This window comes from Rattus norvegicus, chromosome 16 (genome assembly GCF_036323735.1).
Source record: "Rattus norvegicus strain BN/NHsdMcwi chromosome 16, GRCr8, whole genome shotgun sequence".
NCBI classification, from domain to species: Eukaryota; Metazoa; Chordata; class Mammalia; order Rodentia; family Muridae; genus Rattus; species Rattus norvegicus.
This window is the reverse complement of record NC_086034.1, coordinates 83675348-83699001: the sequence shown is the minus strand read 5'-3', so window position 1 is coordinate 83699001 and position 23654 is coordinate 83675348. Positions and strand designations below refer to the sequence as shown.

Sequence of the window (23654 nt, the reverse complement as noted above, 5' to 3'; positions counted from 1 at the left end):
CCAGTGCTCTTCACCTGTTGAGCCATCTCTCCACCCCTGAAAATAGATTCTTTTGTCATATAATATACCCTAATTATAGCTTCCCTTTTCTCTACTCCCCCACGTTCCTCCCCACGTCCCTTCCTCTCCAAATTCACTTCCTTTCTGTCTCTTATTAGCAAAGGACAGGCTTCTAAGAGATAGCAGCCAAATATGAAAAAAACAAAATAAAACAAATATAATATGATGAAATGAAAAACTTTTCATATCAAAGTTGGACATAGCAACCCAACAGGACGAAAAGAGTCCTAAGACCAGGCAATAGAGTCAGAGACCCACTGCTCTCACAGTCCAAAGCCCTATAAAAACACTGAGCTAATAGTTCTAATACGTATGTGGAGGATCTGGCATTAACCTATGCTTGCTGTTTCAGTCTCTGTGAGCTCAATGGATGGTTGATTCAGAGGGCTGTGTTCTCCAAATGTCCTCCATCCCCTTGACTCTTATACTCTTCCGTCCTCCTCTTCTTTAGATTCTTCCCTGGGCTCTGAGGGTAGGGATTTGATAGGGACCTCCAATTTGGACTCTCTCCCAGCATAAAGTCTGGTTCTGGGTCTCTGATGATTTCCATTATTTCCAGGAAGTTTCTACTGCACATGGTTTCCCCTACCCCAAAGCTCACCCCCCTCTCCCCAGTTCCAGCCACCTCTCCCCACTGTGGAGAGCTCCTGGTGCCACCTTCTAGGAATTTGGCAGGAATTTGACATTGGGCTAGGACTAGGAAATAGGCTCAAGATGAGTACAGCTGAGGAATGTGCTCTTAGCATCTTGATGGGTCTCCATAAGACCCTGAGTGCAGTAATCGTGGGACCTCTGTTTATGCTTTGTTTGTTCCTTAACTGCTCTGCTTATGCCTCAGGTCTGATCATATTCTTTGTATGTGCCTAGAATGGTATAAAAGCAGACTGGAAAAAATTAAATAAACCCGCTTCAGCCTCAGAATTGGCTGGAGTCATGTTATATTGTTGTCTAATTATCTTTTTTCTTTACAATCCTCGTCCCCTCCCTCAAGATGCTGTTGACTGACTGAGCTGCCTTGGTCACACCTCCATCCCCGAGTCCCCCACTCCTTCATCCCTGTGTCCCTCTGGCTCTCATCTCCACCCACCTCCAGTCCACTTGCGTCCTGACTAGTTTTTGTATTTGTTTTTGTTTTTTGTTATTGTTGTTGTTGTTGTTTGTTGTTTTTGTTTTTTGTTTTGTTTTGCTTTGTGTGTGTGTGTAATGTGTGTGTGTGTGTGTGTGTGTGTGTGTGTGTGTGTGTGTGTGTCAACTTGACACAAGCTAAAGTCATCACAGAGAAAAGAGCCTTCAGTTGAGGAAATGCCTCCATGAGATCAACTCTAAGGCGTTTTCTCAATTAGAGATCAAGGTGGGAGGGCCCAGCCCATTGTGGGTGGGGCCATCCCTGGGCTGGTGGTCCTGAGTTCTATAAGACAGCAGGCTGAGCAAGCCAGGGGAAGCAAGTCAGTAAGTAATATCCCTCCATGGCATCAGCTCCTGCTTCCAGATTCCTGCTATGCTTGGGTCCCTGTCCTGACTTCCTCCAATGATGGACTATGGTCTGGAAGTGGAAGCCGAATTAACCCTTTCCTCTCCGACTTCCTTTTTGATCATGGTGTTTTTGTCATAGCAATAGGAACCCTAACTAAAACAACTCATAATTTTTTCTATTTCTCCTTCGCAGGGAGATCCATGTACCCTCCCTATACTCCTCCTCTTTACCTGACCTCTCTGGGTCTGTGGATTATAGCTTGAGTATCACTTAGTTAATGGCTAATGTACCTGTATGAATACGTACCATATTTGTCTTTCTGGGTCTGAGTTACCTCACTAAGGAGGATTTTTTCCCCTAGTTCCATCCATTTGCCTTCAAACTTCATGATGTCATTTTTTTAATGATGTCATTTTAAAAAAAATATTTATTTATTTTGTGTATGTGAGCACACTGTAGCTGTCTTCAGACACACCGGAAGAGGGCATCAGACCCCATTACAGACGGCTGTGAGCCACCATGTGGTTGCTGGGAACTGAACTCAGGACCTCTGGAAGAGCAGTCAGTGCTCTTAACCACTGAGCCATCTCTCCAGCCCAGGGTCATGCTTGTAAGCAGCTGAGTAATACTCCATTGTGTAAACAGACCACCTTTTCTTTACTCATTCTTCTGTTGAGGGTCACATATGTTGTTTCCAGTTCCTGGCTATTAAGAATGAAACTGCAGTGAACCTGGTTGAGCAAATGTCCCTGTAGTAGGATTGTCCTTTGGGTATATGTCCAGAGGTGCTCTGGCTGGGTCTTAAGATAGAGAAGCCACCACACTGATTTCCATGGTGTCCGTAAGAGTTTTCCCTCCCACCAGCAATGGAGGACTGCTCCCCTTGTTCCACATCCTCACCGGCATGTGCCTGTGTTATTGATCTTAGCCATTCTGAAAGACAAAAGATGGAGTCTCAAAGTGCTCTTGACTTGCCTTTCCCAAATGGCCAAGGATATCGAACATTTCTTTACGTGTTTCTCAGCCTTGTGAGGTTCCTCTATTGAGAATTCTCTGCTTGGGTGTGCACTCCATTATTTGCTTTTTTGATATCTAGTGTTTTGAATTCTTTATATATTTCGGATATTAGTTATTAGGTGTGATGGTGTTGGAAAAACTCTTTCCCCACCTTTTTATGCTGCTGCATTGTCCTATTGATGGTGTTGCTTGCCTTATGGACGCTTTTCAGTTTCATGAGGCCCCATTTATTGTTGGTTTTGGAGCTAGAACTACTGTGTTCTGTTCAGGGAGCTGTCTCCTGTACCAATGCATTGAAAGCTATTCCCCACTTTCTCTTCTGTCGGGGTCAGTGTATCAAGTTTTATGAGGAGGTCTTTAATCCACTTAGACTTGAGCTGTGTGCAGAGTGATAAATATGGATCTATTTGCACTCTTCTGCACGCAGACATCCAGTTTGAGCAGCAACAATTGTTGAAGATGTCGTCAGTTTTTTTTCCCCCAGTGTGTATTTCTGGCTTCTTTATCAAAAATCAGGTGTCCATATATGGTTGGATTACTGTCCAGGTCTTCAGCTTGATATCATTGATCAATGTGTCTGTTTTCATGCCAACACCATGCGGGCTTCATTACTGTAGCTGTAAAGCCCAACTTGAGATCAGTGATGGCGATCCCCCCAGCAATCTTTTATTGTTTTAGCGATCCCGGGCTTGCTTTTATCCATGAAGTCGAGAATTGTCCTTTCGAGGTCTGTGAAGGATCGTGTGGGATTCTGATGGGAATTGAACTGATCGAATCTGTAAAATTGCTTTTGGTAAGATGGCCATTTTCACTGTGTGAATCCTGTTGCTCCTTGAGCAATGGGGGAATCTTTCCATCTTCTGAGATCTTCTCCAATTCTTTCTGCAGAGACTGGAAGCTCTTGTCATACAGATCTTTCACATGCTTGGTTAGAGTCACACCAAGACGTTTTTGTACTATCTGAGGCTGTTGTGAAGAGTGTTTTCCCCTGAATTCTTCCTCAGTCTACGTGTCATTTGTATTATAGGAGGGCTACTGAGTTTTGTTTTGTTTTTGAGTTAATCCCTGTACCCAGTCGCTTTATTGAAAGTGCTGATCAGCTGTAGGATAAAAATTATGTCACTTATGTATTGTCATACATCTGCAAATAATAACACTTTGAACTCTTCCTTTTCAATTTGTACTCCCTCGGTCTCCTTCTAGCTCTAGCTAAAACGTCAGGTACTATATTGAATAGCTATGGAGAGAGTGGACAACCTGGCCTTGTTACTGATTGAGTTACTCTCTACTTAATCCCATGTTGGCTGTAGGCTTGCTTTAAACTACTTTTATTATGATGAGGCTTGTAGTCCTAACCTGTCCAGTACTTTTATCATGAAGGATGTCACACTTTGTCAAAGGCCCTCTCCGCGTCTAGTGAGAGGACCATCACACCTTAGAGTTTCACGTTTGTTAATTCAGTGTTGAGTAAGATGCTGGGCACCTGCATTTCTGCTGACAAAGAGATTTGCAGTGTTGTATCTTCCCCTGTGCTCTGTTTTTTTTTTTTTTTAATCTTATTTGTTGTTATTTTAGTCTTCCCAGGAGAAAGTTTTTCTTCTATTCTTATTTTAACAAACCGTTATCAAGAATGTGTGCTTCTGTGGCATTTCTGTGAGTTTTGAGAGCATATGGTTCTTTTCTTCCTCCCATCTATGAGGAGGGGCAATGGTATTGAACCAACATGCTCGCACAGAAGTCGCTGGTTTGGCTTGCTGTCATCTGTGTGGGAACTGCGCACATACACAAATCTGTACCATTGACACGCGTTGCTCATGACGTCCTCTGTTATCACAGCACGGAACGCGTGACTGAGTCTGTCCACATCGGTGAAGTCCAGCTCACAGGCACCCTTGCAGTCGCCCTTCCCACCGTTTGGTGATCAGCTGTGTCCGAACAGCTTCTGCTCACACTAGAACAAGCGGAGACAGAATGGAAACGTAAGAAAGGGGTGACACGGGCTGGAGAGATGACTCAGTGGTTAAGAGCACTGACTGCTCTTCCAGAGGTCATGAGTTCAATTCCCAGCAACCACATGGTGGCTCACAACCATCTGCAATGGGATCAGAGGGCATCTTCTGGTGTGTCTGAAGACAGCAACAATGTATACATTAAATAAATAAACAAACAAACAAACAAATAAGAAAGGGGTGATGTGGCCATAGCAGAGGCCACAAAGCAAGAGTAAGAGCAGCTAGTGTGTGGGCTCGCATGAGAAAGAAGAGGTGTCTGATGAACATGGCCCTTGAAGGCAGATGCGCTGAGGCAGAGGAGAGGGGCTCCTGAGCACACACAGGGGCCGGCCTGACTTTGTTGGCCCAGTCTACTCCCTCTTCCCCGCAAAGCCTGTTTACTGTCTACCGGGTGAATTCACACTCATTTCAGACATTTCCCGGTTTGTAACTGCCGTGCACATTTCTCCCACAGCCCCAGCAGGCACAGTGACACAGCAGACACTCCAATGGCACCCAGAGCAATGGGTTCCAGCCCCTGCCCAGCTGCCTCTGTGGGGAGCCTGGGCAGTACAAGCCTTTCTTGTTCCAGCTTCCTTATCTCACCCACGCAGACCCGCTGGGTCTTCCGTGCTCCACACTAATCTTGTCTTAAGCTGGTCTGTGCCGGGATCTGGCTGCCCCGTGCCAGGGCCCTGGCTGCCATCTGTATGGAATTCTTGGCCTCTCCATTGCGATGACTGGAGGTCCGCTCTGAGCCCCACATCTCTATCAGTTACTAAAGAGGCTTTTCTCACCCCTAATAAGCTTGGGGGATCGAGAGTGCTTCCTGCTGGATCTGTCAGTTCTGCATGGCTTTCTGTCTTCCCGAGTCCTCTGATTTCTGGTCAAAAGTCAATGTGTGGCAATAATAATCATAATAACCTTATAATGTTAGTAACGTAACACAGCATTTGTACAGGAACCCTTTTTATAATCTCCAGTTTCCACTGGAGACTAGTTTTACAGATGGGGAAACTGGACTCTGATTGGCTGGGAGCTGGGAGCTGACCGGAAGCCTGCCCACCACACTGCCACGCCCCCACTCCTATGCCTATCCTGTCGCCTGCAGTGGCCCAGTCACTTCGACAAGTATTATGGCTGATATAAGGAGGACACCTGGGGAAGGTCACTGCACAGTCGCCGCTGAGTTGGCCGGGCACGCTGAGAAAGGCATACTCTAGAGCTTGAATTTGGGTCAAGCAGTCTTATATCTTTGCTTTTTTTATCCACTGAACCACTTCACCTGCACACGCCAGAATTCTTTATTCTCAGCTGATGGAGGGGGGTGGGAAGTGGGGGACTTTTCCCTTCCTATGCAATTCCCTCCATCTCTCTCCTGCTTCAAAGGGCGTGGGGGGACAGAACAGATAGAGAGGGAAGGGAGGCCATGACAGTCTGCGTGAGTTCTGATGGGAATGACCCTGCAGATATTCCCATTGGCTCAACTTCTCCGAGGACATGGTGGAGAGGCAGCTCTGTCTACCACAGGCATACCCTGGGGTGAACAGTGTGATCACGACACACTGCATTCAGGCCTGATGAGCCTGGGCAGCACCGGAAACTCCATGGTTGCGCTCCAGCTTGACGCTCTAGATCCAAGGGAAGAGCTGGGTTCTGCCATGCGAGGCATTTCCGAGTTCTGTGTCCGTTACATATTTTCCCGTGGGTGGGTTAGGCAGCTCAGGGACGCAGGGTTTGTATCACTTCGTGGCTTGAGGGGATTCCAGCATCATGGAGGGGGAACGGACAGGGGAAGAGCCGTGGTAGCTCTCGGAAGCATGTAGCTAACTCCTCAGCTCACATCTTGGCTGAAAAGGTAGCAGAGAGAGAACAGGAAGTAGGGCGGGTTATAAAATCTCAGGGCCCACCCGAAGAGGCCCACTTCCTTCACCCAGGCTTCATCTACGGTCTTTGAAACCTGTTAAAACAGACCATCAGGGGGCGATCAAGGGTTCAAATGTCAAACCTGTGAGGCTGTTCCCTTTCATCCCAATTGCTCTCAAGAGCAATTTATCGGTTTAATTGTTTTTTGTTTGTTTGTTTGTTTGTTTGTTTTTCAAAGAACTGGCTCTTGGAGTCATCAATTTTTCTTGCTGTTTTTCTGCTCTCATCTTAGTTTAATCCCTCATCTTCATTATTTTCTCTCTCATTTCCTTCAGATGTGGCGTATGCCTTGTTCAATCCCCAGAAACGAAAGATCAGATCTGTGGTTAGGAAGCTCAGCTTGTTTCTGATAAAAAGAGTTCCTGGTATAGATCTCTGGTGTAACATTTTATATTTCGAATGCATCTCCTCTTGTCTCCAGTTAAATGTTTCCCACACTTTTTTTAGTATAGTAAATATTCACTTTAATTCAGTTCACAATATTTTCACTTGACTTTTAAAAAATCTTTTATTAATTTTTATTTATGAGTATTCGTAGCTGTCTTCAGACACACCAGAAGAGGACACATCAGCTGCCCATTGTTGGAGCCATCTCTAAGCTGGTGGTCCTGGGTTTTATAAGAAAGGCTGAACAAGCCATGGGGAGCAAGCCAGTAAGCAGCACCCCTCTATGGCCTCTGCAACAGCTCCTGTCTCCAGGTTCCTGCTCTGTTATAGTTTCTGTTCTGACTTATTCTGATGATGAACTATGATACGGAAGTGTAAGCCAAATAAACCCTTTCCTCCCCAAGTAGCTTGTGGTCTTGGTGTTTTCGTCACAGCAATAATAACTAAGACACTAGGGTGGGGGCAGAAGGTTCACACATGGCTGTGGATTTGATTATTGGCCTTTTCCAGGAGCATGTTTTGCTTTGTGAATTCTGAGTTCTTTGGATTCATGTATGTTGTACTGTGCCTTCTTGGTGACCAATGCTGGCTCCCCAACCCTGGTAACCATTCTGTCCTGCAGTTTACTTCACTTGATACTACACAAGCCATCAGACTTCCTTCCCAACCATGTTTGAGTCTTTTCCTATATTGTGTATGAGGGCCCAAAGTGTGCACACCCACCATGGTTCCTGTGTGGGCATCAGAGGATACCCTGTGGGAAATGGTTCTTTCCCTCTACCATGCTGGTTGGGGGGTTGAGCTCAGGCTTGGTAGCAGGTACCTTTTTAGATAGGCTATCTCTGGTCCTGTTTTTTTTTGCATCTAATGCTTTGACCCTCTGCTTACAGCTAGTTTTCTCACTTTACAGTAGGTTTCTTGTTGACAGCATATAGTTGAGTCTCTGTGGCTGCCCCACTTGGATATACTTTGCTAATTAATAGGTGAGTTTGTACTGTTTATATCCCATGCACCGTTGATATGTTTGTTCATTATGCTATTGTCACAGGTTTGATATTTGCTCATATCTGCTCTCTTGATCTCTCTAATCTGTTTTTATTCTAACTACTTGGGATTTTACTGAATCCTATCTTCATCTGTTGACTTCGTCACCACTTCTACCCTTGTGTTTTGCTTTTCTTGCTTTGAGTAACTGAAGCCGAGCTCTCCTGTGTCTCCGTCCTGCTGTCCTTCAGACCTGACTTGCTTGACTCTCAAACTAGGGCAGCCCCATTCCCCATTCTCATGCCTGCTCCTGCACCCTGAAGATTATAGAGGTTTTGTTGGTCTTCATAATTATGTGTGGTAATTCATTAAAGTAAAATTTCTCAGTAAGAACACTGGCCGCTCTTTCAGAGGATTCAGGCTCAAGTCCTAGCACTTACCAACAAGGCTCAAGTCCTAGCACTTATGTGGCAGCTTATTACCAACAGATCTAATACCATCTTCTAGCCTCCATGGGTACTATACACGTGTGTGGCATAGACATACATACAGGTAAAAACTCACACACATAAAAATGAAATTTTAAAAACCTCTCTCTGGGTTGTGTGTACATACATGTATACAGTGTGTATGTGTCAGTTTACTCTGTGTGTATCCTACTGGTTCTGTTCCCAAGTGATACTGTGTAGATTCTTATTTTGGTCCCTTTCTACTGTAGAAACCTTGTGTTCATGGTCATGAAGTATGGACATGGACACATGTGTTAAGACACACATGGTAACAATCAAGCCCTCAACCAGCCCATAAACAAGTGTATTACTTTAGTCAGAAACTCAGAGCAAAGGAGAATGACTGTCTCTAGAGGAGTGATCAAACAGCACATTGGACAGGCCTGGGCCCTTCCTTCAGATGCCACTCTCAAACATTTAGACCCCTTAGGACCTGCCGATCACACAGAGGGACTCTGGTAACATGGTGGCAAAACATAAGAGGTGAGAAAATGTTCATCTCTTAATCGGTCTCTTCCAACTCAGCCTCACGACGGGAGACAGTGTGAAGCCTTACTTTCTGCTCAGCATAGATTCCTGAATCAGATTTCCTCAGAGCAGCTCACGCTCCTGTATCAGCGGCTCAGTGTCTCCTTAGGGGGAGCGCTGTTCCTTCTCTGAAGAGTATGCCACAAGGACCCAGTGCCTATAGGAGTTCAAAGCCAGTGATGTTTGAAGGCCTGGCAACCCGGAGATGTGACCATCAAGAACAGAGACGTCTCCATGCAGGCCCCATAATGAAGGCCAGAAAGCAGTCACCAGGGCCTAGGGAAACGATGTGGTGTTTGGTGATGGTGTTTCTAAAATAGTGTGACAAGCTGCCTCAAAATAAGTATTTTTGCATATCTAGTGGAGAATCACATTTTTGCTATTTATTTTTATGTATTTTGATATGTTGACATAGTTACAGTGGTAATTGCCATCTTTGTGTATTTATTGAAAACCAGCACTAAGTCTGTATTTACAGGAAAACGCCATAGATGTGAGTAATAGCACAACTCCATGTTTGTGAACTGACAGTGTGGAAATCCAGCAATTATCACTACAGCTGTTTGTTAAAGTTGACAATAGATAAATAATGACCAGAAATCAATCTTTTCATTAAAATTCAAGAAACAAAAGATATGTAAAGGAATTTCGTGGTTTCTTTAAGAAGTCCAGGCCGTTCAGAAGAAAGCAGCTGTACATACAGTTTCCACTGCTACCGTTCAAAATGGTCTCTTTCCACAGCTGTGGGTCAAAATAAAAGTGTTATGTTCTGATCAGGGAGGAAAGGATGCAGCCCCCTCTCCTGCCCAAGGCTCACTGTCCACCTTTCTCCACTTACTTTTCATGATTAGGGAGCATGGACACGCATGCACATGCATGTGAACCTACATACATGTTTCAGAGGGATGCAGTCAAACAGTCTCGCACATGTCCACATACATTTGCATACATACACACAGATGTATTCAGACATTTTCACTCACATGCTCACACACATGTCCACATACATTTGTACACATGCTCACAGATGTATTCAGTCACACACACGATCACACATGTCCACATACATTTGCACACATACACATGTGTTCAGTCTCACATGCTCACACACATGTCCATATACATTTGTACACATGCTCACAGATGTGTTCAGTCTCACATGCTTACATACATGTCCACGTACATTTGTACACATGCTCACAGATGTATTCAGTCACACACATGATCACACACATGTCCACATACATTTGCACACATGCACACAGATGTGTTCAGTCTCACATGCTTACATACATGTCCATGTACATTTGTACACATGCTCACAGATGTATTCAGTCACACACATGATCACACACATGTCCACATACATTTGCACACATGCACACAGATGTGTTCAGTCTCACATGCTTACATACATGTCCACATACACTTGTACACATGCTCACAGATGTATTCAGTCACACACATGATCATACACATGTCCACATACATTTGCACACATGCACACAGATGTGTTCAGTCTCACATGTTCACACACATGTCCACATTGACTTGCATGCACACAGATGTGTTCAGACAGTCTCACACTCATACATACACGCACACAAAGAGATGCATTATAGTCTCAGGGACTCGTGGTGCTTGTCTCAAAGTGCACACCAGAATTATTCTGTCTACCCACAGGACCAACAGGTTTGCTCATGTCCTAGAAAATATCACCCAGACATCGGCAAAAGCCAAAGGCAAAACACAGGCTTATGTTTCAGATCCTAACTCCCCGGACGCACCGAGCTCAGTCATCTGCCCCTCACATTCTCTGTCGTGGGCTTTTCCAACAGAGCCAAATGCAGAAATCTCAATCACAGCCCAGCCAGGCAAAGCAAGCCTGACTTCCCTCCCATGCATCTAGAAGGAAAAACAGAACTTGTCGCTCTAAAGCAGCCATAGCAGAGGAACGCCACTGCCTGGGACACACATCTCCAGCATGGATGATATCTCTGGGTCCCACCTTCACATGCCCATCCAGAACCAGCTGTGCCTAGAAGGAGCTTGTTCAGGGAGATCCCAGTTTCCTGACTTTACAGAGAACACACCAGTTACAGCTGAGTTACACACCAGTCTCCACCTAAGGCCCATAGCCAGTGCAAGCCATCCCTCTCCAGCCGCCCCCTCTTCTCCCTACACACACACACACACACACACACACACACACACACACACACACGTGTCCTGTGAGTGTCTATCTCTATGCACAGACTTGGGACAAGGTAGTCACTCAGGCTGGAAGGACAGGTTCATCTTCACAGCAGGTCCCTTATAGGACACACAGGACTTTCCATTTTAAGGCTGGAGACGCTTTCTTCCTTCTCCTGTCTCCTTAAATGGTCCATGCTCTAGATAAACCACACTATCCCACAACAGAAAGACCACTTAGAAATTATGGCTTGAATGACCACCAGGACCAGAAGCACGTGAGCGTTCCCCAAATGGGCTGGTACACACTTCCTGCCTTCATAAGATGGTCCCTGGGGGGTTCTCCATGCTACTAGACACTGCGACAAACTCCAGTTGAGCTGCACCCCGGGAAGGCCTGTCTCGGAGGGGCAGCCCAAGCTGGGTTGTGAGAATGAAGGTGCAGGTAAAGAAAGGGACCTCAGGGGCTGGGGAGGGGGGTACATCTGTTAGCATAGCAGCGAGGTAGGTGATAAACTGTCAACCTGATCTTGGCGTGTGTCCACCTTAGGATGTGGTGGGAGGAGTCACTGCCCCTCTTAATCCAGCCATTATGGCAGGCAGCGGCCATTGATAGAGCATCCATTCCGGGCGCTGGATCTGTGAGTGGGGTGTGGATGTCCTGGCTTAGAGACACACGTCCTCAGCAGTAGTTCTAGAAACAATTTCTGCTGAAACCTCCTCACTTGTTAGCCTCGTCCCCGCTTCTGCTCTGCTTGTGATACCCGGAATGGGGTTCCTAGGCCACAGGACTTCAATTGCACCCCAGCTTCAAGTGGTTCAACCAAGCCAAGCCAGGGGGATCGGTGTAGCCAAGCACTTTACAACGATGGCTTCTTCAACTATTCATGCAGGGTGGAAGTGGGCGTTCTGTGTCTCCAGGACTACTGAATGCCTGTCTCTTAGATGGTTAGGAGAAAAGCACGTCTGTTTGTTTGTGTGTATGTATGTATGCGCTCAGTTAGATACGTGTGCTGTGTACAACTATATACACATTATATACCTCCTGGGTGTGTTTGTATATGTGTGTGTATACAAATCATATGTGCATTTAATATGAATGTGTATCATATACAAGTGCATGTATCCAGTTGTATATTATACACGCATGCATGTATGTATATGCATGTACATGCTGTGCACATATATTTATCCATTACACAAGTAAATGTACAGATATGCAATTATATATGTAAGTATATGTGTATATTTATCCATTATATATCCATGATATCTCTATTATATGCTCCTTTTAAAGTCTAGATAAAGGACAGGTGTTTAACTCACCATCTCGCTAGCAAATTTCCTAAAAGAATAAACAGAAATTCAGAACAAAGCTATCCTTCCGAGGAGTGAGCCTCCCAGATCACACACAATGACTCTACCCAAGCAGATTCCCCCGGGTCACTGGCCATAACTTCTGTGACCCTTCATCTCCACTTTGCCGCATACTGCTGGCTCATCCTCACTCTGGCTTTATTTGTGGAAAACCCTCTGCTAGCCTTTCTGGGTGTTTTTTCTGATGAAAGCAATGTGGGAACATAGCTGCCACCTTCCAGGGAGGTCTCTGAGGCACAATGGCCAGGAGCAGCAAGTCCCATTTCATTGCAATGTGTGATGAGTTCTCTGCAAGAGGGGCCTCTTGGGTCTGAGCAATTGTTGGCAACTGCTATCCTGAGGTGAACCGAGTCCCGAAAAGACACACTCGCATCTGGATCCAAGGTATCTGTTAGCATATCTGTCTCTGCAGACTTCCCTGGATCGGGTGAAGCCTCCCCGGATAGCGTGAACCTGTCTTAGTAAGAATAGCAGCCTGGAAAAGGGAATCTGATTGCACACTAACAAGGTCCTTTTATATCCAGGGTTTTCTGCAAGTGGAGGGCAAACTAAGGAGGAAGAATGCAAGCCCGGCTTCTCCTTCACTGGCCTCTTCTTTCCAGACCGATGTAGGCAGCAGCCATGAAGCTTCAAATCAATGATGGCCTCGTGGCATGAAGGTGGGTGCAGCTGGTGAGGTCTGGATGGAGGTGTTCTAAAGGAAAACAACGACTTCCTTATTTATAGAAGTACTTATTAGAGAGGGTGACTCCCAATGGGCTGGATCACTATAGACAGACGTTCACTTGCTCTGCCAGTTGTCAGTTTGGAATCCAACCTGCTTCCATGGATGTGGGAAGCAGGCTTATGTGATGTCAATGATTTAGACCGTCCATGGTGATACTCAACGTATCTGCTGTGGTGTCACGTAAGTCACAGAACACTTGGGGGCCCAGAGACTGTCAGACAGTAAACAGGACAGAGATGAAACTTTATCCTTTTATTTTCTAAGGTAGAAGCTTCTTCCTATTTCTACCTGCATGACTGTAGGTTTAGGACAACGCCGTCAATTTCCTCTGCTCAGGAGCCCAGTAGCTCAGCATTTATCTTAGGATAAGGGCTCCAAGAAGTTTCACCTTCCTGGTTCGCATAGAACCTGCGTCCTCCCTGTAAAATCTTATTTTGCGATTATTGCACTTTTAAAAAAAATCATCTTCGTGCCGCAAAGACGCAAAGTCCAAAATATTTCTGTTCTTGATTGTCAGCCTCCTTTCTGGGAGATGGGGGGAGAGAAGACAGAATAGACAAGTTGTTCTGTCGAATCAATACGGTGTATTATCACAGCAAGCTCATAATTCAGGCCACAATACCTGTGTTCTCGGCGCAGCGAGGAAGTCCGTGTGTTGAGAGGCGCTGCGGGCGACTAATAGCAATGGAGTCGTCCGGGCTTGTCTTGAGGCAGCAGGGCTGGGGCTGACGTCCACACACAAGACTGAGGCAAGCATAACTCCCCTGACAGCCCGGGTGGGTGTGGAGAACAGTTCTGTTAGAGGCTCTGCAGTCAGTCCACTGGGGCACTGAGGAAAGTACGGGCTTCTCTTGGGACAGGGACAATTTGGCTAACAGTGGCAGCCACTTAAGAGGCCACAGACAGGGCACCTCCCTCTAAGCCTCTAAGCATATCTCTCTCTCTCTCTCTCTCTCTCTCTCTCTCTCTCTCTCTCTCTCTCCTCTCTTCTCTCTCTTTCTCTTTTCTCTCTCTCCCTTTCTCTCTCCCTTTCCTCTCTCCCTCTCACCCTCCCTCCCTCCCTCTCTCCCTCCCCCACCTCTCTCCCTCTCTCTCTCCTCTGCTTCTCTCCCTTCCTCTTCCTTATCCATCCTCTACTCCTCTTGCCCTGAGCTCCCCTCTCTGCATGCCTCCCTGTGGATGGCACTGGTCAGTGTGGCTCCCTCTTCGGTCACCCGTGGCCTCTTTATCAGAAACAGCTTTATAACACAACAGAAGAGACCTCTGCTGCATATGCTTCACGCTGTATGCACAGAACAGACACGGAACCTGCGGGCCATTTAATGTAACGTTCAGGAGTCTTTTGCACACACACCCCAACCCCTCTGCAGTCTTTAGAACTTAACCCGCACAGTCACTCCCTGCGAGAGTCAACTGCAGAGTTGACTGTCCTCGGTGGAATGGCTCACTAAAGGTCACTGTAAAACTGCCAGGCTTCGTGACCCAAGTTTTATATCTGGGATCCAAAAGCTGGCCTCTGACTTACACATATATGCTGTAACATATACATATCCAGACACCTACTTAAGAAAGAAAAGAAAGAAAGAAAGAAAGAAAGAAAGAAAGAAAGAAAGAAAGAAAGAAAGAAAGAAAGAAAGAAAGACAGACATAGTCATGGCTATCCCTGTTATATTTTAGCTTTTTGAAACAGGGTCTCTTCATGTAGTCCTGGCTGTCCTGGAATTCTGTAAACCAGGTTAGCATCAAACTCACAGAGATCTTTCTGCCTCTGACTCTGCCTCCTGAGTGCTACGATTAAAGGTGTGTCCCACCATATGTAAGACATTTTTAAAGCAAAGGCAAAATGAGCAATGATCAGGTCGCCTGCCAGCCAAGACTTCGCATACACCCAGATTATGCTCAACCACGTGCCAACCGATCTCCCCTGCACCATTGTCTTGAGCCTTCCAGGCAGCTGCCATAGTCAAATGTCCCAGTCACTACTGTCTTCACATATGGGGCCCTTATGATGTCTCTTTGTAGGGACCAAAAAGGGATGGGGATGCTATATAAAACCATGGCTTCCAGCTGCTCTCCAAGCCCAGTGAGGTCCAGCCATCCTTGGAGGCTGAGCTACCTACCAAAGAGCAGAACACACTGCCTTAGCAGGGACTCAGAGGAACCCAGAGCTCTCTGCACAGGTCCCCAGCAGGGAAACTGCTGCTTCATGTATGACACTGTGGACAGGAAGCAGAAAAAGGTGACAGGTAGAGCAGGTTGCAGAGGGGGAGGGAGAGAGAGAGAGAGAGAGAGAGAGAGAGAGAGAGAGAGAGAGAGAGAGAATTTTCCAATTACAAATTACTGGATTATGGATGGACATGTCTGGGCCGTGTCTCACTTTCACACTTACCTGGGCAGTCTCCTGTTGGGCCTCCTGACCTGCCTCATGCCCGTTGACCAGCAGGACCCAATGCCTGGGACCACATGGGCCTCTCATATCCATCCACCCACTACCCAGAGCCTCCTCCATGTTTCCTTGGCCAGAAGCTTCCTGAGTTCCAGGCCCAGCAGCTAAGTGCTCCAAGGGTCTCACAGTCCTCGAGGGACTGTAGGAAACTGAAGAAGGGGGCCGCTGTTGCAGAAAAGGAAGGATTCTGTTGGCACGTGCTAGGGCAGAATCCAGTCTTGGGGGACACACATGGCCTACAGGAAGGAGTTAGTTTTAATTAAAGCTGCTAAAAGTGGGGCCAAAGAAACCGAGGTTGGGACAGAATGTGGTCAAAGGCAAAACTTGTCAGTCTCCTGTGTGCCACTGGTGTGGGGCAGCTGAAGGCCAAGGGCCTCCTGGAAGAGTTCCCAGCCCAGCAGGAAAAAGCACTGAGGGCACGCAAGGGGTCTTCACTGTTGTTTTCAGTCCCGCACCTCTGTGTTTCTGCAACCTCCCCCACCTCGCCTCAGAGACCACTGCTATCTTTGCACCCAATCTCCACCTCAAGATACCAGCTAAGCCATTTCCAAGCCATGCTCTACAGGAGAAACTGAGATCAACCTAGGGTTTGTGGTCCCTGCAGGGTCACATAGAGAAGCGCATCCTTGTCTGTCCGTCTGTCCGTCTGTCCTCCTCTCCTTCCTTCCCCCTCCTCTCACCTCCCACCCACTCCCCTCTCATTCCTCTCCCCCTCTCTCCGCTGTACTTCCAGGCCCCAGAACTTTCAGGCTCCCGGCCCTGGGAGGTCCCTGCTCAATTGAGATAAACACTTGCATTGGTTGGATGTAAATTATACCCATTTGGAGAAACTGAGGCTGTTTCTCCCTGGACCAAGACAGAATCAGGAATCCCATGAAGCCCCTGGAAATCAGGGTGTGAACCTAGCAGCTGAGATGCTGGAGGCCATCTTGGTTATAATCACAAGGTACACGCTGCTCCGGGGAGGGTGGGGGGCTAACCTCTGCTCATTTGCAGGATGCATGTTACTGGAAATCTGTTCTGACTGGAGCAGAAGATTCCCCAGCCCGTCCTTGGCAGTTTTAGGGGCTTTAATTTAATTAACTTTAAAAGGCCCAGAACATATTGGTAAAAGGTACTCCCTGGTTGCAGCCATAGGACTATTAAGAACCTGCCCAATTATGGGGGAGGGGCGACCCCTCGCACCTGGTAATTAAAATTGCTAATCACCAGCAATTATCCAGCTGAGCCTGGGCAGGGGAGAGACCATTTGACCCTTTACCCACTGAGGGAACAATGTTTGCCGTCCACTGCCAGGCGCTCAGCAAAGCTGTCCCCAGCCCCTGCCTATTAAGTGCCTCTAATAGGGAACCAACAAAAGAGGCTCGACATCTGCAGGACGACCCGGGCCCCAGGTCTGAGAGCACAGGTGCCGGCCGGCCATGGGGCTGCCAGAGAGCGGAGAGCAGGGAAATGTGTGTGTAATTAAAGGAACTGTACTCTGCAAAGCTGGCAGCCTAGGCCCAGCCCGCCAGGACCGCTGGTAATTAGGTCCCACCATTGGGGAGAGCCAAACCGGGAGGTGCCCTTTGTCGTCAAGCCTGGGATGGGGGCGCTTTTTTTTTTATCTTTTTCCTTTTAATGAATCTTCTCCCTGCTCCAGCATAAATGAGAGATGTCTGCTATAAAAAGAAGTCTGCTGAGAGGGTCTTAAGTGTGTAGCCTTTTGTTTGCAGTGAGGTAGGGCGAGTTCTACTCTGATTCCTGGAAGAGGAGGGAGGTTGTCGGGGAGGTTCACAGAAGGGACAACCATGACCAGTTCCTGGGACAAGTTGTATAACAGGCCAGGTTCCCACAGGGCTGATTTCTGAGGGCTCCAAGGTCTAGCACCCCTGTCAACCCTGTCATGGTGGCTCTCACCTATAATCCCAGCAATAGAGAGGCTGTCTTAGTCAGGGTTTTATTGCTGTGATAGAACACCATGACCTAAAAGCAAGTTGGAGGGGAAAGGGTTTATTTAGCTTACACTTGCAGATCACTATCCATTACTGGAGGAAGTCAGGGAAGGAACCTGGAGGCAGGAGCTGATGCAGAGAACATGGAGGCCGCTGCTTACTGGTTTGCTTCTTATAACTTGCTCAGCCTGATTTTTCATAGACCCCAGGACCACCGGCCCAGGGACGGCCCCACCCACAATGGGCTGGGCCCTTCCACATTGGTCACTTGTTGAGAAAATGCCTTAAAGCTGGATCTCATGGAGGCGTTTCCTCAACTGAGGCACCTTTCTCTGTGATGACACTAGTTGTGTCGAGCCAGCCAGTACAGAGGCTAAGGAACCAACATGAGCTACCTAGGAAGTTGGAGGCCAAGCTAGACTATGAGATCAAGTTTCAATGCATGAATGCATGAATGAATGAATGAATGAATGAATGTGTAAATTAATTTCCTTGGCCCATTCCTCAGATTCATAGGCTTTCCTGACTTTTGAGAATGACATGGTCAAAATTTGGAAGCATGTCCTGGGTTCTAACTACTTTGCAACTAAGAACAATGACAAGGAATTGAGTGGAAGTAGGAAGAGAGACGCCTAACTACGCAGGCGCCTGTGGAAGGACCGAAGCAGATGTGTGAAGGGTCAGACAGGGTCAGGAAAACGCCACTCTGACTTGGTACACGGCTATAATCCTAGCACTCAAGAGGTAGAGACAAGAGAACCAAAAGTTCAAGGCCACCCTCAGCAGAAAGCAAGCAGGTCAGAGGCCACTCTGGGATACTTGGGACGCTTCCTCAGAAATAAACGTATAGAAGCCGGGTGTGGCAATGAATGGCTTTTGCCTCAGTGGTCAGGAGGCAGAGGCAGGAAGATCAAATTGAGACAGTCTGAGAAGGACAAATATAATGTGGTCCCCCTCGTGCAGATTTTGCACAGATGCATGAAGTCATGTGCATACATGACATGCAGGAAGAAATTAAACATGGAAGAGCAGTGGGAAAAGGCAGCTTGCAGGGGGCTGCTGGTGGGAATGTGTTCTGCATACAACACATACTAGTATGAAAATCTAGAAATAAGTTTGAGGCTGGAGAGACAGCTCATCAGTTAAGAGGACTTGCCGGTCTTTCAGAGGACCGAGGAGGAGAAGCAGCAGAAGTCACTTGGCAAAACAGCGTAGGATCTGAGTTTCATTCCCAGCCTGTAAGTCTTGGCAGGACAGGATCTGTGGGCATAAGCTGTGCCCTCAAGTTCACATGGGCTCCCTTGCCGAAGACTCTGCTGATACCAGCTCTGAGTCTTGATCATGTTTTGCTAGGGAGTTCTGCGTTTGCGCCCCAAGACTGGCTTTACTCAGTGATGCAACAGGGCCTTGACCCAGCTTAGGTCAGATAGAAACTGAGAGAAAATACTAGACCCCCACTAACACTTGCTAGTCTAGTTATCTCTCCAAACTATCAAGGCCCCCAAAGGACACTAGAAACTTGGAGTATAAAATTGCCAAACAGTCAAGCTTGCCTGCAAGGTCCTGTAGTAGATGAGCTTTAGAATAGTCAGGATGAACCCCAGGGCTTTTGTTGAGAAAAATAAACCTAAGCCATGAGGGAAAGATAAGACCTAGATGATAAAATTATTCCCTCAAGAGGTTGGGGATTTAGTCAGTGGTAGAGCGCTTGCCTAGCAAGTGCAAGGCCCTGGGTTCGGTCCCCAGCTCCGAAAAAAAAAATTATTCCCTCAAATGGAATAGGAGTCACGTGTTGGCATTAACTTATTCTCTGCACTCAATGTGTTCACTTACCTTTCTGGCTAATATCTGACTTTGCAAGGTCATAAAGCCTTACTTTGGCCGACCTGAGTCTACAGTGTTCTCATTATTAAATGAGATGTGCTTTTTATAAAGTATGGATCCTTGTTTCTTAGAATAAAGTCCTTCTGAGCTTAGGGTGGAGCTGAGCAGTATAGCACTTGACTAGCCTGCCCAAGACCCAAGCTTCCATATCCAGCACCACATAAAGAAAGAAAAGCACCTAGGTATGGGTGGTGGGGGAGGGGCAGGTGTGAGTTGCCAGCTAAACTAGCCACATTTTCGCAGATGAGCTTCTGACAAGACACAAACAGTAGAGCTTCTCCCAAGATGACAGCACCAGTCCTCCTCATCAAGAGCAATTGCAACAGGAATTGTTGTCAGTGAGAAAATTTGAGCTTTCAAAGCCTGACCAAAGCCAGGGTGATAGGAATGGATATGACTTTTAATATCACATGACATATCAATATTTGGAAGCCCTGCATAGCCCAGCATGCTAGCAAAGTAGGTACTCCAAATCTAAGAGAGCAATGTATCTAACAGTATCATGGTTTAAAAAGAAGCTTTCAGATACAGTGTTGGATCCTGCAGCCACTAGCTTTTTAGAAGTTAGTACTGCAACACTTCGGTGTGTCATCTGCAATATACTTATTTGTCTGTGAAGCAAAAGTCTTGTCTATGGTTCACATTCTTCAACCAGAAGGACGCACAGACTCGGTCTGGCTTCTGTGAAGCTATGCACCTTGGAAGTGAAGGAAAATTACACAACTAACAGCTTAGAAACTTAAATTTTTCATAAGGTTCCCTTGTATAAGAGATTGTATGAGACAAAAGTAGTTTCACAGCTCCAGGAAGCAGACTGAAGGTTATGCAAGAGACATGACTTTCATGGTCACCACATTACTGCTAGAAATCCCAATAAACTCATTTATTCACCAAGCTAGACATGGGTGGGATCAGCTTTTAGCCTGTTGCTGTTGTCCTACCTGGGGTAAATAGACATTTATTCATATTTATCCAGGAAAAGTCACACAACAAAAAGCCACAATGAAGAACACGGGGGAGGTACAATGGGCCTCAAGACGCACAGTGGGATGGCTGTCCCAGACTGGCTCCCCTATCACAGTGTAGCCATGAGCCTTGGCCAGGACCCCAGTCCTCTACAGCCCAGTAACATCTTCACTAATGCAAATCCTTTGCTGGATTGTTGTAACAATTGTAAGTCAGACATGTAAGGGAGCTAACACAGTCTTTTGCTTTCCAGGATGTTCAAGATAGCTCCTAGCACAAGAGTCTTCTGCATTTATCATACATAGTCTGTGAAGGTGAGTGTGTGTGTGTGTGTGTGTGTGTGTGTGTGTGTGTGTGTGCGTGTGTGTGTGTGTGTGTGTGTGTGTATACATGCATGCACATGTATCAGGAAAGCAGAGAATAAATAACTGGTCTTCCAAAGTCCTTGGGAAGTCAATTGCTAGTCAATATTCGTGTGTGTGTGTGCGTGTGTCTGTGTGTGTGTGTATTCTATCATTTATTACCTATCTTTCTATCATTTACCTCTCCTATCTTCTATCATCTATCATCTATCATCTATCTATCTATCTATCTATCTATCTATCTATCATCTGCCTATCATCTATCTAAAGACTTATTACCAATCTGCCCCTCTCTGTAAAGGTGACCTCTGAGCCACTGAAAACACAGCCCTCAGGTTGAAAGAAGGGAAGTTTCTATGATGTCAGCTTCTTTGCGCTATGCTGGTTTTCTCTCTAGGCAGATGAGCTTTCGTTTCTGCTTTGCACATTTTACCGAACACTTCTCTAGTTTACCATTTGGAAAGAATGTGACCTCTGTTACGCTGTAGGTGTCCTTCAAAACACTCCTTCTGGGGGGCTGGAGAGGTGGCACCATAGTTAAGAGCACTAACTGCTCTTACTGAGGATCCTAGTTCAGTTCCCAGCGTCCACATGGTGGCTCACAACTGTCTAACTCCAGTTCCAGAGGATCCAGTGCACTTCTGGCTTCAGTGGGCACCGCATGGTGTGCACATACATGCATTCAGGCAGAAACCACTCATATACATAAAATACATGTATTCCCTTCTCTTCTTCAGATGCAGACTTGTAAGCCATGAGGTAGAGTAAAGCAAGCACACGCCTTTGTGTCTAATGCAGTTCCTGCCCTGGAGCTTCTCCAACATCCATTCCTTCCCATTATTCCTCTCTGCTCTACCAGACAGCTCAGGAAGACCAGAGACCCATCATGGAATAACAGTAGAAAAGCACAAGGTGTGACCCCTGCATGTTTCCTGGCTTCTGACGAACAGCAATGCCCACAGTTATGTCTTCAGGGATGGACCCCTGACTCTGAGGCTCCCCTGCTCTTATTGGCTACCTTCCAGAACAGAGTAATAACTCTACAGGTGAGTCCTACCCAGAGTGCTGGGCCCCCAAAACGAGGGACAGATTTGTCACCGTGAGGAAGAAGTGCCTTCAGATAGGCTCAGAGACCGATAACCTCAGGCAGTGAGCCTTCAGTGGGTCACATATGTCTGTGCCAGACCAGAGACTGTGGTTACTGATACCAGGCCATGTGCCTGCCTCTTTCCATGACCCCGTGAGAACGTTGGAAGAGCCATGGAGTGTCCCCGCCTGTCCCTCTAACATCTACAGCGATGGCTGAAGAGAAAATTCCCTACATTCAAAGGAACGATGTTCATAGCCCTTGCCAGTTGCCCATGGCACGTAGCCCCTCCATTCCCACCTTGGGCCTTGACCACCACACTTGTCTTTTCCTGGGGAGGCTCCTCAGGCTAAATGTGAGCAAACAGTCTAATTTCCAGCTCACTTGCCCTGCGTTGCTGTAAGATCCACAAGCCTTGCTGTGAGTCGATCATCTAACTTTGGGGAGTTCTTTTTAACCATGGTAAAAGTCCACTAACAAAAGTTACCACGTGGCCTGTTTGTAGATGCCTCATTCAGGACTGCTGTTGCCCGAGGGGACCTTGGACGTTGCCCTACCTCAAAGCCTGGTATCCATATCAGGCTTTAATTTTTTAAAATATCAGTTACACATGTGACAAGAGAACAAAGAAAGACAAGACCACAACTCAGGAATCAGTGATCTAATGAAGGACAGGCCCCTGTGTGCCCCACATAAAGGGGCACACACATCCGTTAGGGACACTCAGGACCACGCGGTGAGGTCAGTAGCAACTACAGAGGCCATTGTCGGTGGCTTGTTTGTCTCCCTTCAATTTGAGAGCTCCAAATACTGCAATGGCAGGTGGATACCACCATGCCCAACTTCAGAATCCATCCTTGGAGAGATTTATTCTTCCTTGACCATCACTGCTGACCTATTCAAAGGGAGAAAAAACACTTATGAAATTATGTTTCTATTTCATTCTGTTGCTGTCTCTCAGGTAGTGTCAAATGTCCCAGGATTGCTAGCTTCTGCACAGCATAGGCCAGAGTCAGAAGCTCACATGAGCAGAGAAGTCCCAGGTTCTCGTCTCTACACTGATTCATCCGAGAGACTTGTAGCTTTGGAGCCGTGCAGCAGTTCTGGATTCTTTCCCTAAGCCAAGCCCCAAACAGCTATGCTCATTCTCACGGTGAGCAATTGGTGCTTTGCATGGAGAAATCCACAAAGTCAGAGCTGGAGAGACAGCAAAGTTGGAAGTCCTTACCCTGAAAGAGTGAGAGCCTGGCCTCAGTGCCCAGAACCCATGAGAGAACTCCAGGTGTGGTGTTGCCTGGTTGTAATGCCAGTGCTGCAGAGACAGAGACAGGAGGATGGAAGCCTGGGGCTTTCTGGGCAACCATCATAGCCTACTTACTGAATTCTAGACCAATGAGATTCCTTGACTCAAAAATAAAACATAGAAAGGATTGTTCCTGAGGATGAACATCTCCATAAGTGCGTGTGTGTCTACACACACCTTCATACACACACACACACATAAACACACACACACACACAGAGACACACATGAGCATGTGCTTGCACACACGCACACAGATACACACAGGCAGATACACACATGAGCATTATGTGCTTGCAAACATGCACATACAGATACACACCTGAGTGTGTGCTTGCACACAAGAAGATGCGCACACACACACACACACACACACACACACATGCAGATACACATAATGGTCAAACCAGGCAGCAATATCACTTACGAGGGAGAATGAGATGGGCTAGCCTGCCTCATTCTAGTCAGGCAGCCTAGCCCTCAGTTCTGACTATGAAGC

The 23654-nt window shown here is 46.7% G+C and overlaps 1 long non-coding RNA gene across 1 annotated transcript; it reads left to right on the top strand.

The window, feature by feature from the left end:
• Positions 1 to 3136: 3136 nt before the first annotated feature.
• Positions 3137 to 22781, top strand: LOC120097560 (uncharacterized). Its single transcript, XR_010058763.1, has 5 exons — positions 3137 to 4530; positions 12971 to 13105; positions 20657 to 20717; positions 21625 to 21811; positions 22358 to 22781. It is a non-coding gene; the product is annotated as an uncharacterized LOC120097560 (long non-coding RNA).
• Positions 22782 to 23654: the final 873 nt, after the last annotated feature.